Below are 12,634 nucleotides of genomic sequence, written 5' to 3' on the forward strand. Positions count from 1 at the left end.
GTTTAGTTATTTTTATTTTGATGGTGGCACACAGAGTTCCAATTTGCGATTTAAATCGTTAAATATTTTAATCAAAAGTAGGGAGGATTTAATAGTTGTTTTAATTAATCATCTTTAAGTGTTTTGAACGAACAAGATAAAGAGATCTAAGTAAAATCATCTAAATTAAAAGTATTTTATTACACATATCTATTGTTAATTTTACAATTAATTGACGCGACATTATAGCCCTTCTTTATTGTATACAAAAGACAGAATTTTCTGGGATTTCAGACACTATAAAAGTGTAACATTTTTCATTTTTATAAATCTTGAAAGTTGATTAACATGTGATCGATGTTTTATATATTTTAAAATGATTATTACTCCCCATTGACTGAGACTAAAGACAATTACTTAATTTAGTTGAAAGGAAAACTCAACTTTTCAGCCTATTCATCCGACTGTCGGCCGGCCCACGCACATTCGGCCTTGAGTCATGCTTAGATTTGACCTTGCCCGTCTATTAGGAGCTATAGTTTCTTGTTTGCCATTCGAGATGGTTAAACTGCTCGATAAGTTTTCATATTTCTGTGTGTGCTGGGCTGGCTGTTGACTAAAATGCCACACAACGCATGCTAAAAAGTTCTACCGAAATTAATTTATTTCGCACTTAATTATTCAGCGCGAGCAGCACAGAGACGCGCTGACCTTGGGCAGCCTCCCCCCGAACCGCCGCCACACCCCGCCCACTCCGCAGCGGCTACTCGTTTCTGGTTGCGATCAAATAACAACTGCCAAAGCAAAAACCAAAGTAAAAAGGCAGAGCAGAATTTGATCGTACTCGGACATTCGGACATCCACTGCCCAGAACCACAGTCGCCGAACGGGTAGCAACATTGTAGAGATCTGAGTGACAAAACCATTTTCGAAAATAGTTTTTGTTCTCGGGATGGGACTGTTCAAAATAGGAATACCACGAACCCAATGCGCAATTGGGCAGAAATGCTGACTGCAGGCAAATATTTAGGCATCGTGTGACATCACGAATGATGAGCCAAGCACAAAGGGGGAAGAAAGAGATAATACTCGTACTGTCACTCACAACCCGAAATATCTAAAAATATTAAAGTATTTATACCAAGTAAGTACTTCAAAAATTAAAATTTACATAACCTACTTCATATACAACAAATAAATACTTTAAAATCGAAATATAGTTTATAGTTTAGCATATTATATAAAAAAGTAAATATAACAATAATAACTAATAATAGAACAAAACGAAAATATCTAACAAAATAACATCATTAAAACTATGTAATTACATTAAATATATAATTTTGCATGTACTATATCTTATCATAAAAAATATTAAAACTAATCAGTTCATTTCAGTTAAAGTGATCAAAGAATTAAAAATAACATTTTTAAAATGATAAATTAGTAATCCTAAAATACTAATAAATACTATAGTTTGTTAAGCATGAAATTGGTTTTATTCCGTATCTTCAAACTATTCAAAAAAGAATTTTACAAGTCTTCGTATCCTCCTTCTTTCTCCGTATCTTAAATTTTCTATCTGCGGCTTTGTCACAACGGATTACGCATTTCAGCCCTGTAAACCCCATTCCAGCACAAACTTGGCAAATTACCTAAGCACAATTTCCCATTAACTTTTAATGGGATTTTCGCTGATGTTATTCCTTTTGTGAATTTCACACTTGCAGAACTGCAAGCTCATTTCGAGTCATAATATATGGATGTACCTATACATCCACCTGCTAGTAGGACTGTGTTCCCCGAAGCTTGTTTTTTCGCCGTTGTTCTAAGGCAGAATTCTCGAGTCGACCTTGGGCAATTATTGCTTATTAATACTGTAGCCGAGCTATTTTGTTTTTATGGCTTTTTGACCGCCTCGCTTCATTCCTGTTTCTCGGCCACTTGTTCTTTTCTCCATGTTCGATTTGGCGCGCGCCAAAAGTCGTTCATCACAGTACTTTTTGAATTGGAAACTATTTATTGAATTAATCAATTTGAGGTGCACACGTGTCGGTGCTTGTGAGAGGGTCTACCGAACCGCAAATCAAATTATTTCGACTTGAAAACAACAAAACGTGCACTTTGGAGCATATAGAACGGAGATTGTACCTGCGTATATATTGGATCTATAATCGATTAATTGAAGCAGTCGCTATTGAAAAGTTTTCTACCGGACAAGGGGCGAAAAATCCTTGAACTCAGCCGAAAGCTAATTTTTCTCGTGACGAGCAAAATATGTAAATAAAATTATATGAAATGGAACGAAAGCAATGTGCAACAAGTACAGGGAGACGACTCTAGCGTACCTCTTGTGGGAAATTATAGGAGTATATCCAGTAGCTGGTCGTATTGGTCGTATTATTGTTAAGTAGCTTTTATTATTTATAAACAATATTTATTTTGATATGTATACATATATACACAAACATAACATCTTTTGAAAAATATTTATATTTCCCTTATCAGTTGAAAAACAGTGTTTACATCAAATTAATCTAGTTACGAAGAAATTAAAATATCTATGGCAAATTAGTTTTATCACTGTTATTTATGTAATTTCAAAACCAATTTGCTGAAAATATCTCATACCTTAAATTTATTGGTATTTGGTAAATAAAATATTTAATATTACTAATATTCACCAGTTCCACTGCTAAAGGGCGTGATGGGTATGCTTATGACTCGGGCACTTTACAATCGGTTCAAATTCAAGGGTTACACGGCCGCGATTTGCATTGCATTCGCAGGCATTGTCGATAAAAATGGGTACAGCAAAAAAGATTTCCTACGGATGGTAAATATATCGGCGTTATATGTACTTTAATTAATGGAATTGAATTGCATATTAATAAGTCTCTTTTTGCATTCCAGCTGAATCAGACGAAAGCTACGTCAGATCCGCCGCTCTCGCTCTTCACGCATACACCCGTCTCTTTCGCTCCGCTGCTTCCGTCTCTCTCTGGGCGATGTCTGCGGGCATATACCCGTCTCTCTCGCTCCGCTGTTTCCATCTCTTTTTCTGGGCGATGTCCCTGTGCATTGTGAGTTATTTGCGTCGCCGCCAGCGTTTTCGAGTTTAGCGGCCTGTCGCGCATTCAAGGACGCCCCGCTTTGTTTTGTTATTGTCTGGAGTAACTCGGTACCTTATAAAATACAAAATAAAATATATATAAATATAAAAAACGGCAACAACAACGGAAAGTGCATTGAAATCGGAATCATGCATTGGCTTGGAATTCGGAATACATTGTTGTCTACCAAAAGTACTCGAACTTTGGATTCGGCTCTGCCTTTATTTTTGTTTTCCAATTTTATTTTCACTTTGCTGAATTACTCCGTGTGTCGTTTGCTTTGCCCCGCACCATATTTACTTAGAATTTTATGGACAAACTGATTTATTTGGCAAAATATTTGCAAATAACAACAGCCCAGGCGGCGGGGTGAAGGTCGGCATGGAAAGTCCCCCGTCCCGGTGCCAGCAGCTCGCTTCTATTTATCTAATTAACAAAATTAAAATCAACAAATGCCACACTGCATATTAAGCGATAATTTGGCAAACAGCAGTCCCACAAACAGAAACTCGCCCTCGGAGCCGCCTCGAAAGCAGCTTTGAAGAGAAAGAAGCAGACAGGGAACACATGAGGCTCGAATTCAGGTTTATGGCCAAGGTCAAGGACGCCCCATGACAATCGGAAAGTCAGTAAGCGAGTGTAGTACAATGAATAAGCGATGCGAAATTAAATCAAACTGATTGTGGGCCAGACTGACAGAACGTCGAAACGGGCGATAATTGGGACGGAAGCCGAAAGAAAGCAGTGTGGGAATCGCTTGGGGATGAAAAAGTAATACTCCGAGTTACAGATACTAACGTTCAAAAAGAAGTATACTGATTAGAAAGTTAACAAGAAAGCTTAAACTCTTTTAAGATACGAGAAAAGCAATGCACAATTTTGTGCATTCAAGTGGAAATTAACGCATTACTCTGTAAGTTTCCTAAATAATTACTGTTATTTATAATAAAATATAATTAATAAATTGTATTGTATTATTTAAAAAGATATTGCTTCCCATTGGTCTAGAAGTTGTTTGAAAATAAAACAATTTTTAATAACCAGAAATAATATTTTTTAGCACTTTTAAAATATTTTTTTTCTTTAATAATTAAAAATAAGAGCTAATCAAAAAAGAGCTGAATTGATTTTTATTTGTCTGGAACCTTTTTTTTGCGAAATATTACCTGAACTTTGCTAGAAAACCCTAAGCTAGCATAATAGTACAGACTGGAGATGGATTAAACACTTGACATCTTAAAACACAGTTTTAATATGCAATATTCCCTTTACTTAAAAAAATTTCTAATTTTACGAATTTCTATCCCATAATAGAGAATCATCAGTAGATTTGGTACACCCCTATAAAGTCACGACTCACGGGTATTGCTCACATATTTTGAGTCGCGAACTTGACATTTTCCAGATCAGATACCAAAATATCGAAGAACCCGAAGACTAGGCCGTGGCTGTTCTGCATTTAAGCCCATTTATCACGGTGCCAACGTGCGACCGGTAGAGATAGATACAATATCTGAAAGAGAGGGGGACACGCGGTCGGTTCCAATCACATCGACTCATAAAATAAAAGATCTGAATAATCAACGCTGGGGGCTCGCTCGTGCTTTTAATTAATGAGCTGAACTTGGTGGCGTTGAGTAGTTTTTGTCTCTGTTTCGGCTCTGTTTTATTTATTTTCCAAAGCCGTTGCAAAGCGGAAGCCGAAACGCTTGACCAGCGGTCGTCTGCTATCGTTGATCGCAATCGCAGATCTTTCTTGGCGCCAAGGGAAGTGGGCGCTGCTGGGGGTGGGCGGCAGTCCGCTGGGGGCTTAATTGAAAGTGCAGACAGCGCCGAGTAAGGAGCAAATTCTAAAATAACGTCCAGCAGCGAGACACAGTAAAAGCCATTTAAATGTATACAAAAGAAAAGGCAAAAAAAAAAACTCAACAAAAAGCAAACAAAGCAAAGGCAGAAAACACAAAAATCAAATACGCTGTTCAAGGTTAGGTTATCACATTGCCAAGATCAAGGTTACGTTTTTCTACTTTTTTTGAGAGACGGCCGTTTGCGTATCTGTGTGTGTGCGTATCTGTGAGAGCGACGGTTGCCGTGCCAGACAGAACGTCGATAAATTGGCGAACCTGCAAAAAGCTTCTGAGTAAAAAACTGGCTCAGACTCGGGTAATAATTATAATTGGCTGCTCTTTGATGGCCACTTGCCTGCCGATTTTCAAGATTTGCTCTGGGATGTTATTATGTTCTATACGATTTGCTTTCAAATCATTTTTCCTTGAGAATTAATGAGCACCGCCCAAGAGCAGAAAGTATTCCAATATTTCCTTAGTACTACAAACTGATAAAAATTAGTATATTACGTTTTCTAAAGGAGTCACAGTAAGATTAATTTGATTTTAGGTTAATAAATGTATTCTATTTTTGAAGTGCATTTGTTTTGTTTAATTATTAATAAACAATTATATTTGAACATCCGTGATTCGGGGCAAGCTGAGCTGATTAAATTTTTGTTTATTATTTCATCATACAAATATATATAATCAAAATATTACCGTTTTTTGCACGCATTTAAATTGTGATTTTGATTCGAAATCTTATTATTTTTAAATCCGTAGATGTAAATGCAGTAACAAAACAAACAAAGGAATGCGTTTATTTAATATACTTTTTATTAGCGGCATATTATACAAAACAATATTTCTTCCTTTCCCTAATGGCTTATAATTATTTAAATATTATCTTCAACAAATTTGCCAAAGTCGAATCACTGACACTAAATCACTTAGCGCTATTTTCAGATTAGGTTGACGTTTTTCGGCGGTTAATAAATAATGCTCGACGCCTCAGTTGTGATTAATTGGTGGATTCGTCCAGGAAGTTGGTCGCGACCGATGGGCTGGCCCCACATCTGATTCTAAGGCTGTCACTTGTCATTGGGGGCCGAGGAAAAATGAAGCTGAGATCGGAATCGGAATAGGAATCGTAAATCGCGCTGATAAGCAAATAAGCGACTCGAGATCGGAAGTGGCGGCATAACGGTGTACGGTGCGCATCCATATGAATGAATCGCCGATCCAAAGGCGAGTCATTGAGATATGCGAAGGAAAACTGGTTCCGATCCGATCGGTTCGGATGGACTCGGATCGGAATGGAATGGATCCGGGGGTCGGCCGTGATTCGCTTGTGCGGGCGACTCTCAAAACTTCTCAGCTCGATTTTCCAATTTCGGCCAGCCTTCTCAGCTGGTCTCGCCTCGCTCAAGTTCAAGCGCCCAACCCAAATCCGTCGGATCGCCGAGGCGCCGAAAGCCATCGCAGATAGATACCAGATAGACGGATGGACACAGCGACCGAGGGACGGACCTAAGGTCAGTCGGAGTGAAGCCGAAAGTGCTGCGGCTGTTTAGCAACGCCCAGATCCAAATATTGACGCTCTAAATACCCGCGGAGCCCTCGCAGTGCGGAAAAACCTTCGACGACACCTTGACTTCAATTTTCGGTGCGCCGTTGTTTGCCGTTGCCCGTTGCTCTTGGTGGTTGGTTGTTGGTTGTTGGCGAAGTTGTTGCTGCACGTACTGTGGTTGCTCTTGTTGTAGCTGTTTGTGGCAGTTTGCTTCTTCTGCCGAACTCGTGGACCCGCCAAACTTGACCCAATTCCGCAGCGCTCTTCATTGTGCGGCTTTAACTGCCTTAAGTGGTGACCCTGACCCAAGTCTGGATCGGATCACTGGACTAGGTAGGTTTATGTGTCGGTGTTTGGGAGACGTTTCCATTTTTCGAAATGATCGTGCTGCACATGGGCCGCGAAACAATGGTAAGAACTCCAGAGAAAAATAAATCTTTTCGTTAATTCTCAAAATCGTTTTTCTAAATATTACACTCTAAGAAAAAATAGTTTTATAGGCTTTAAAAAATAATAATAAATATGGAATTTCCAGCTTTTTTTACATGATCATTTGGCAATAATCTATTTCTGAACTGTAATAAATAAAATTTCAACTTGTGATGCGTAATATAGTGATATTTCTATTGAAAGGTTGATACTCAAGGTTCTTCCCGTCTTCCGAATCTGAAACCTTTTGTATAACTTATGTATATAAGCCTTTTATTGAAGTTTCAGTTTACTTTCCCAAGTTATTTTGGAAATTTTGTAAGTAATATAAATAAATTATAATCCTATTATTACTTAAGGAACCTATTTAATGTTGTTTGGTAAATTTTTAAATAATTAAACAAAAATATTAATACAATGACTTTATATTTATATTTTCGTACCCCTTCTTGGCAATATATTACTTTTGGGCTTTGGAAATGTAACATTTCCTGGGCGGAAAAATAGTTTACTGTTTAATTATATCCCCCTTACCTATATATAATTTCCCCCTGGATATTTTTGTTAACAAACCGCCCATTAACTTAGTTTCCTGCCAAACAGTAACCAAATATCTTTTTCAATAAAGAACAGTGGATCCGATTTCAGCCCATTTCCTGTGCGATCCGCTGGTCGTCCTGTCCTCGGTCCAGAAAGTGCCATCTCAGCCTGCGGTTTGCAGGGAGGCAGATCCCATTCGATCGGCCGAGATCAACAAACCGATGGCGTTCATTACACTCGGCCGCCGTAAACAAGAGTTGACAACTCCGACCGGCAGCCGAGGGCTAACCGTGTTTATTATTATTATATTATTACCGCCAAGTGGCCGATAAGGGGCCGATGAAGTGGCAAAACAAAAATGTGCAGTAAACAGAAATACGCGGGCCAACCAATAATAAACAAAGGGAGCTCCAGCTCCGCGGGGAATCAATGGACCAAGCCGAGATGAATTAGCCTCTGGGGCACAAAGAAAATAGATTCTATTTATGGCGGATGGGGAACGGGTTCAATGCCTGCCTACAACTCCGGATTGAGTCGACAGGCTGAAATCTGCATGGGACAGAGGATGGGAGCGGGGAGCAAGGGATCCACGATCCCAGATCCCAGCTGTCTGTCCCTGTAATTGCCCGAATTGTTCCCATCCCTCGGAAGACGTGATGTGCATTCGCAACGAACTCAACCCAAACGCAACATGCTGAACTGTTGAGTGCTGGGCTGTTTTCATAACTCATCGTAAGCCGTCGTAAATCACGCCCCGAAAAAATACCCCCCGGAGGATTCCAAATGCGGAGTACCAAAGAGGAGGATTCGGCAAGATGTGGCTATGTGATATCCTCGCCGATTCGTGCCAAGGGCAAGTGACTCATGTCTCACCGCTGAGATTCCTGGGTGTTTCTCGCTGTGAAATGCTACCATGAAAAAAACAAGAGAATTCAAATAAACAATACGATGCTCTTAAAGTATTTTAGTTAAATTTTAGTGTTAATTCTAATAATCCTTATATTCTTATACCTTATTGAATAATAATTTAAAAGCTTAGCTTCATTAAATCGTCTTCCCTCGAATTTTCATTTGCAAGAACCCATGTAAGATTACAAGAAGATGTAGCCACAAGATACAAAGATAGACATCTGACCACACGTACCCGACGCACTTCGGGTCTTCAAGGACAAGTTGATTGAGTCGCCAACGAATTTCCGGCATTCTTTTGTCTTTTCGCTGCACTTATTAGCCGCTTCCTCTGCAGCAGCCCCAAAAGCAGAACATCCAAAGCAGCCTCAGACAAAAGAAAGATCTTGGGAAATTAGAGGCGAGGAGCAGCTGGCAGACCCTGAACTTTGTCGCTGACGTTGGCACTGCAGTCCCCGTATTTTCTTCCCAGATTCCCTTTATTCTGAGTCGCCGCTGCACTTGAAATTTGCTTTGGTCCCGGGACTGGTATTGTATATTGCCTTGAATTCAGCGAGGGATCCAGCGATTTAATGCATTATCAGGGATGCGAGCAGGTCTTGGCCTCATCATTTCCATTTATGTATTCACATAAACTAATAAAATCAATTATTTTTTGAATCTCTTTATGAAAAATCATTCTTATACCATAGCTTTGATTGAGATTAACAGCTTTTATTGGAGTATCCCTACTGTATAATCATTATGTCCTTTCATAAAGCTTATTTGGAGACATGGTATTCTAAAAAAATTCCTTATATTTAATATTTATAAATGCTAGATCTAAAATAAGTTACAGAGGTCTAACACGATCGCATCTCGAATACCCTTTGTCCACCACCATTAACCTCAGAGCTGGAGATCCCCGGGGATGTCGAGAACCGCACCCTTGAACCGCTCGCTGACCGCTTAATTAGGGCGAGTAAGTACTTTGTTCCGTCGTGATCGCGAGTGCCAGCTTCCTCTGGAGATCCCGGTCCCGCCCCACGCCTCGCAGAGTACAATGCCCGAAACGATCGGAATCTCGATGGTCTTTCCATCGGTCTATGACCCGACACGAGCGTCAACATTTTTAATTGTGCTCTGCATATCATTTGATATTAAATGCATGCCCGTGCATATATGCGGCACAAAGAACTCATTTATATACGTGCATCACAATGGTTCCTCGTGTCTTTTTTGTTTGCCCCTGATTAATTTGAACTCGATGATTAAGCTTCCACATATGCGCAAACTTTGCTCACTCCACTTATTCATACGCGGTCTACGAAGGTTTTTAAGAAGCTTTGCTGCCTAGGACAACCAGATTGTGGAGGTTTTTCCAGGGGTTGGTTCAGTGACTCACGCCCCTATCCTACTTTTTGTGGAGACTTGAAGAAAAGGCAACGTTATTCAAAGAAATTGTAATATTACTTTTCAAAATGAATATTCAAAGACGTAAGCAGCTTGGCAGATAAAATGAATGCGACGCCAAATTCTCATTGAAATATTTTGTCAGCTTCATGAATTTTGTAAATGGTGAAATATTTTTGCCCAAGATAGAAGTCTTTTTGGGAATTTTCTGCGAAGAGCTGTTGGAAATTAAAATCTTATAAAGAAGTTACGAAAATGGTAATGTTTTTTTTGGATTCATTGTACTTTTGTTATCCTCAATGTGAGTTAAACACGCCAAATAAATGAATTATTTTGTTGTATTTTATTAAGTTTAACAATACTTTTTAAGGTAAAGCTTTTATATTTAATTTTTTGTTTTCATACTCTACCCTACTGAATATATTTTATTCCAGAATTTCTTAGACACCGAATACAGAACCCACCAACACACCCAGCAGAACCCTCCACTCGACCCAAGGGGCGGTGGCATTCCTCCCAGCCGCCCAAGTGGTTCCCCAGAAGTGGCGCTTAACTAATTTGATTCATTCTTATTACGCAGTCAGCGCTCGACTGCACTTGACCCTCGGCAATTTGCGTCAATGTCAACGCCCAACCCCCATCCACCACCCCTGGGCCGCGGCGGCCGGCTGGGGTGGGCAATTACCGTTGTGGGGGCAACGATTGCGACGATTGCTGGCTGCAGCAACGGCCTTGAACATCCAGAGCCAACGAATGACCTTTCAATGCAGCGCATCGCCCCGTCTCTTTCCGGGGTTTCATCCAACTGAACCCGTTACTAAAAATAAGCTCGATGGAAAAGCTCGCCGGCTGAAGGTCAAAAAACCCACCCGGCAGTGCCTGGCCGGCAGTGCCTCCCCCTGTGTCGAGTGGGGCACATGCAACGGCCGCGTGCGCAAGTTCAAGTGCAAGGACTATTGCACCACGACCTCCCCGCGCCACCCACTCGGCGAGCGGTGACCTTGCCGTACACCTCGCTGCATTGACGTACCGCACGGTCACGGCCATGGCCACCGACGTTGGGAGCGGTTGTGGCATCTGAAGCCCACGGAAAATAGCTAAAACGCTTCTTCTACTAATACCGAAAAGTGTGAATACTTTGAATTGTCTTCCTACAATCAGCACTGAAGGTTTTATTAAAGGGTTTCACACCTCTTTACTCGGTTTTAGGGTTTTAAAGTACATACGTTTATGAGCATACACATATTAATAATCATAAGTTTGCTAGTTCCAACAAAAAATGATATGGTGGAGCAGTTATTTTAAGGACAGCTGCGGCCTTTCATAAAACAGGAGCTTATTTAACTTCACCTACACTAAGTAAATATATTGAAAATGGTTAATATTCCATTCCATTTTTTTCTATTAAAAATGATTATAAAAAATTTGTTATCATAGATTTTGGATTTTACTGATCTAAAACAATAAGTAAGGTAATGAGTAAGGTCACGTAATGGAAAAAAAGAGCATGAACCCAATTTCCGAATCTACACTGATCAAAATTAATAAATTGTTAAAAAAATATAAGATTGTTTGAGAGATATTTAAAAATATTCAAAAGGTTCAATAATATATTTTTTAACGTAATCAAATTGATTTGGCTTTTTAAAATCCAAATTGGAAGCACTGCGGACAGGCCGTGTGGTTATTGGCGTCCCCAGGCCCCAAGTCACTGTGCATCCACCCCACCCACCTTTCGCAGCCTGTCCATCACCTCTTACATCATCCCCACCCCCTTTTTCTAATGGAATTCTAAGCCGGCCGGTCGTTTTGGGAAAACTTTCTCATGGTCACCGCGGCCGGCTTCGAACTATTTTTAACATTTTCCCTGCCCACCTACCACCTCCAGCCACAAAACTGCGGTTATCAACGTCACTAGGCCAACTTGGGCAATTTATTTGATTTTAATTGAAACCCAACGGCATTTCGGGGAAACTCTTGAACAAATGGTTCGAGTTGTCTCAGAGGAGTTAGGCGTGATGGCATGACAAATGGCCTGGTGGCGTATGCTTAATTAATGGTTCTAGGGGTTTCCTGTACATAAACAGGAAAAGTGGGAAATCTCTATAATTAAACGGTTTATAGACATATATAATAAATGTAAGAACCGATTAAATCTATTTAAACAAGTAGTAATCGCATAGGTAATGCATAAAAAATTGCTATTGTAATGTGATATGATATTGCGTTGGTGTTATTACAAACAACCTTGTTCCGTTTCTAACCCAATATATCATTTTAATCGTGGTAATTTTGAGGCCCCGCGTTTCAACAACTTTTCAACTTGCACCGGCTTCAGGTCAATAAAGTGAAGAGAGTCCTGTAATTCGCCCACTACCCACGTTTGACCTTCCCACGCATCTTCGGCACTTACTTCCAAGAAGACAAGTTAATAAAACAAACTTTGACGACGACACGTGGCTTAATTGCATTAGAGGCATATAACTTTGTTGGCATTTTCCACACCAGATTGATCTGCCCTCCCTCTCCGCGGGCGGTCATAAAAAGCAGCCCGAGCGTCGTCCTTTTGTTGACCTTTAACGATGCCAAACCTGGCCGAGATGCGGCGCAAGAGAGTCGAGCTGCTAAAAGAATCATTTAAAAATCAAATCAAAGTCACGCGCCGCAATGTAATCAACGGCCGGGGGGCGTGTGGGTGGGACAGGGATGGGCTGCGGCACAAGGTCGAATGTCAGGCCGGCAGCAGGTGCGTAAGAAAGGTCCAGCTGCCTCAACAATAAGCATCCCCACGCGCCGCAAAGTATGCAAAGACACCGGGCTGCGAGGAGTGGGTGGGGGTGAGAGTGTGGTTGTGAGTGGGTGGGTGGTGGCAT

At 40.4% G+C, this 12,634-nt stretch overlaps 2 long non-coding RNA genes across 2 annotated transcripts; both read left to right on the forward strand.

Annotated features, from left to right (window-relative positions):
- The first annotated feature begins 655 nt into the window (after positions 1–655).
- On the forward strand, positions 656–5,996 carry LOC127010799 (uncharacterized). Its single transcript, XR_007763597.1, has 4 exons — positions 656–1,123; positions 2,667–2,815; positions 2,893–4,005; positions 5,888–5,996. It is a non-coding gene; the product is annotated as an uncharacterized LOC127010799 (long non-coding RNA).
- Positions 5,997–9,713: 3,717 nt separating this feature from the next.
- Positions 9,714–11,271, forward strand: LOC127010800 (uncharacterized). The gene is made up of 3 exons (XR_007763598.1): positions 9,714–9,845; positions 9,907–10,131; positions 10,196–11,271. It is a non-coding gene; the product is annotated as an uncharacterized LOC127010800 (long non-coding RNA).
- Positions 11,272–12,634: the final 1,363 nt, after the last annotated feature.

The sequence above is a fragment of the Drosophila biarmipes genome, chromosome 3L (assembly GCF_025231255.1).
Source record: "Drosophila biarmipes strain raj3 chromosome 3L, RU_DBia_V1.1, whole genome shotgun sequence".
Taxonomy (NCBI): Eukaryota; Metazoa; Arthropoda; class Insecta; order Diptera; family Drosophilidae; genus Drosophila; species Drosophila biarmipes.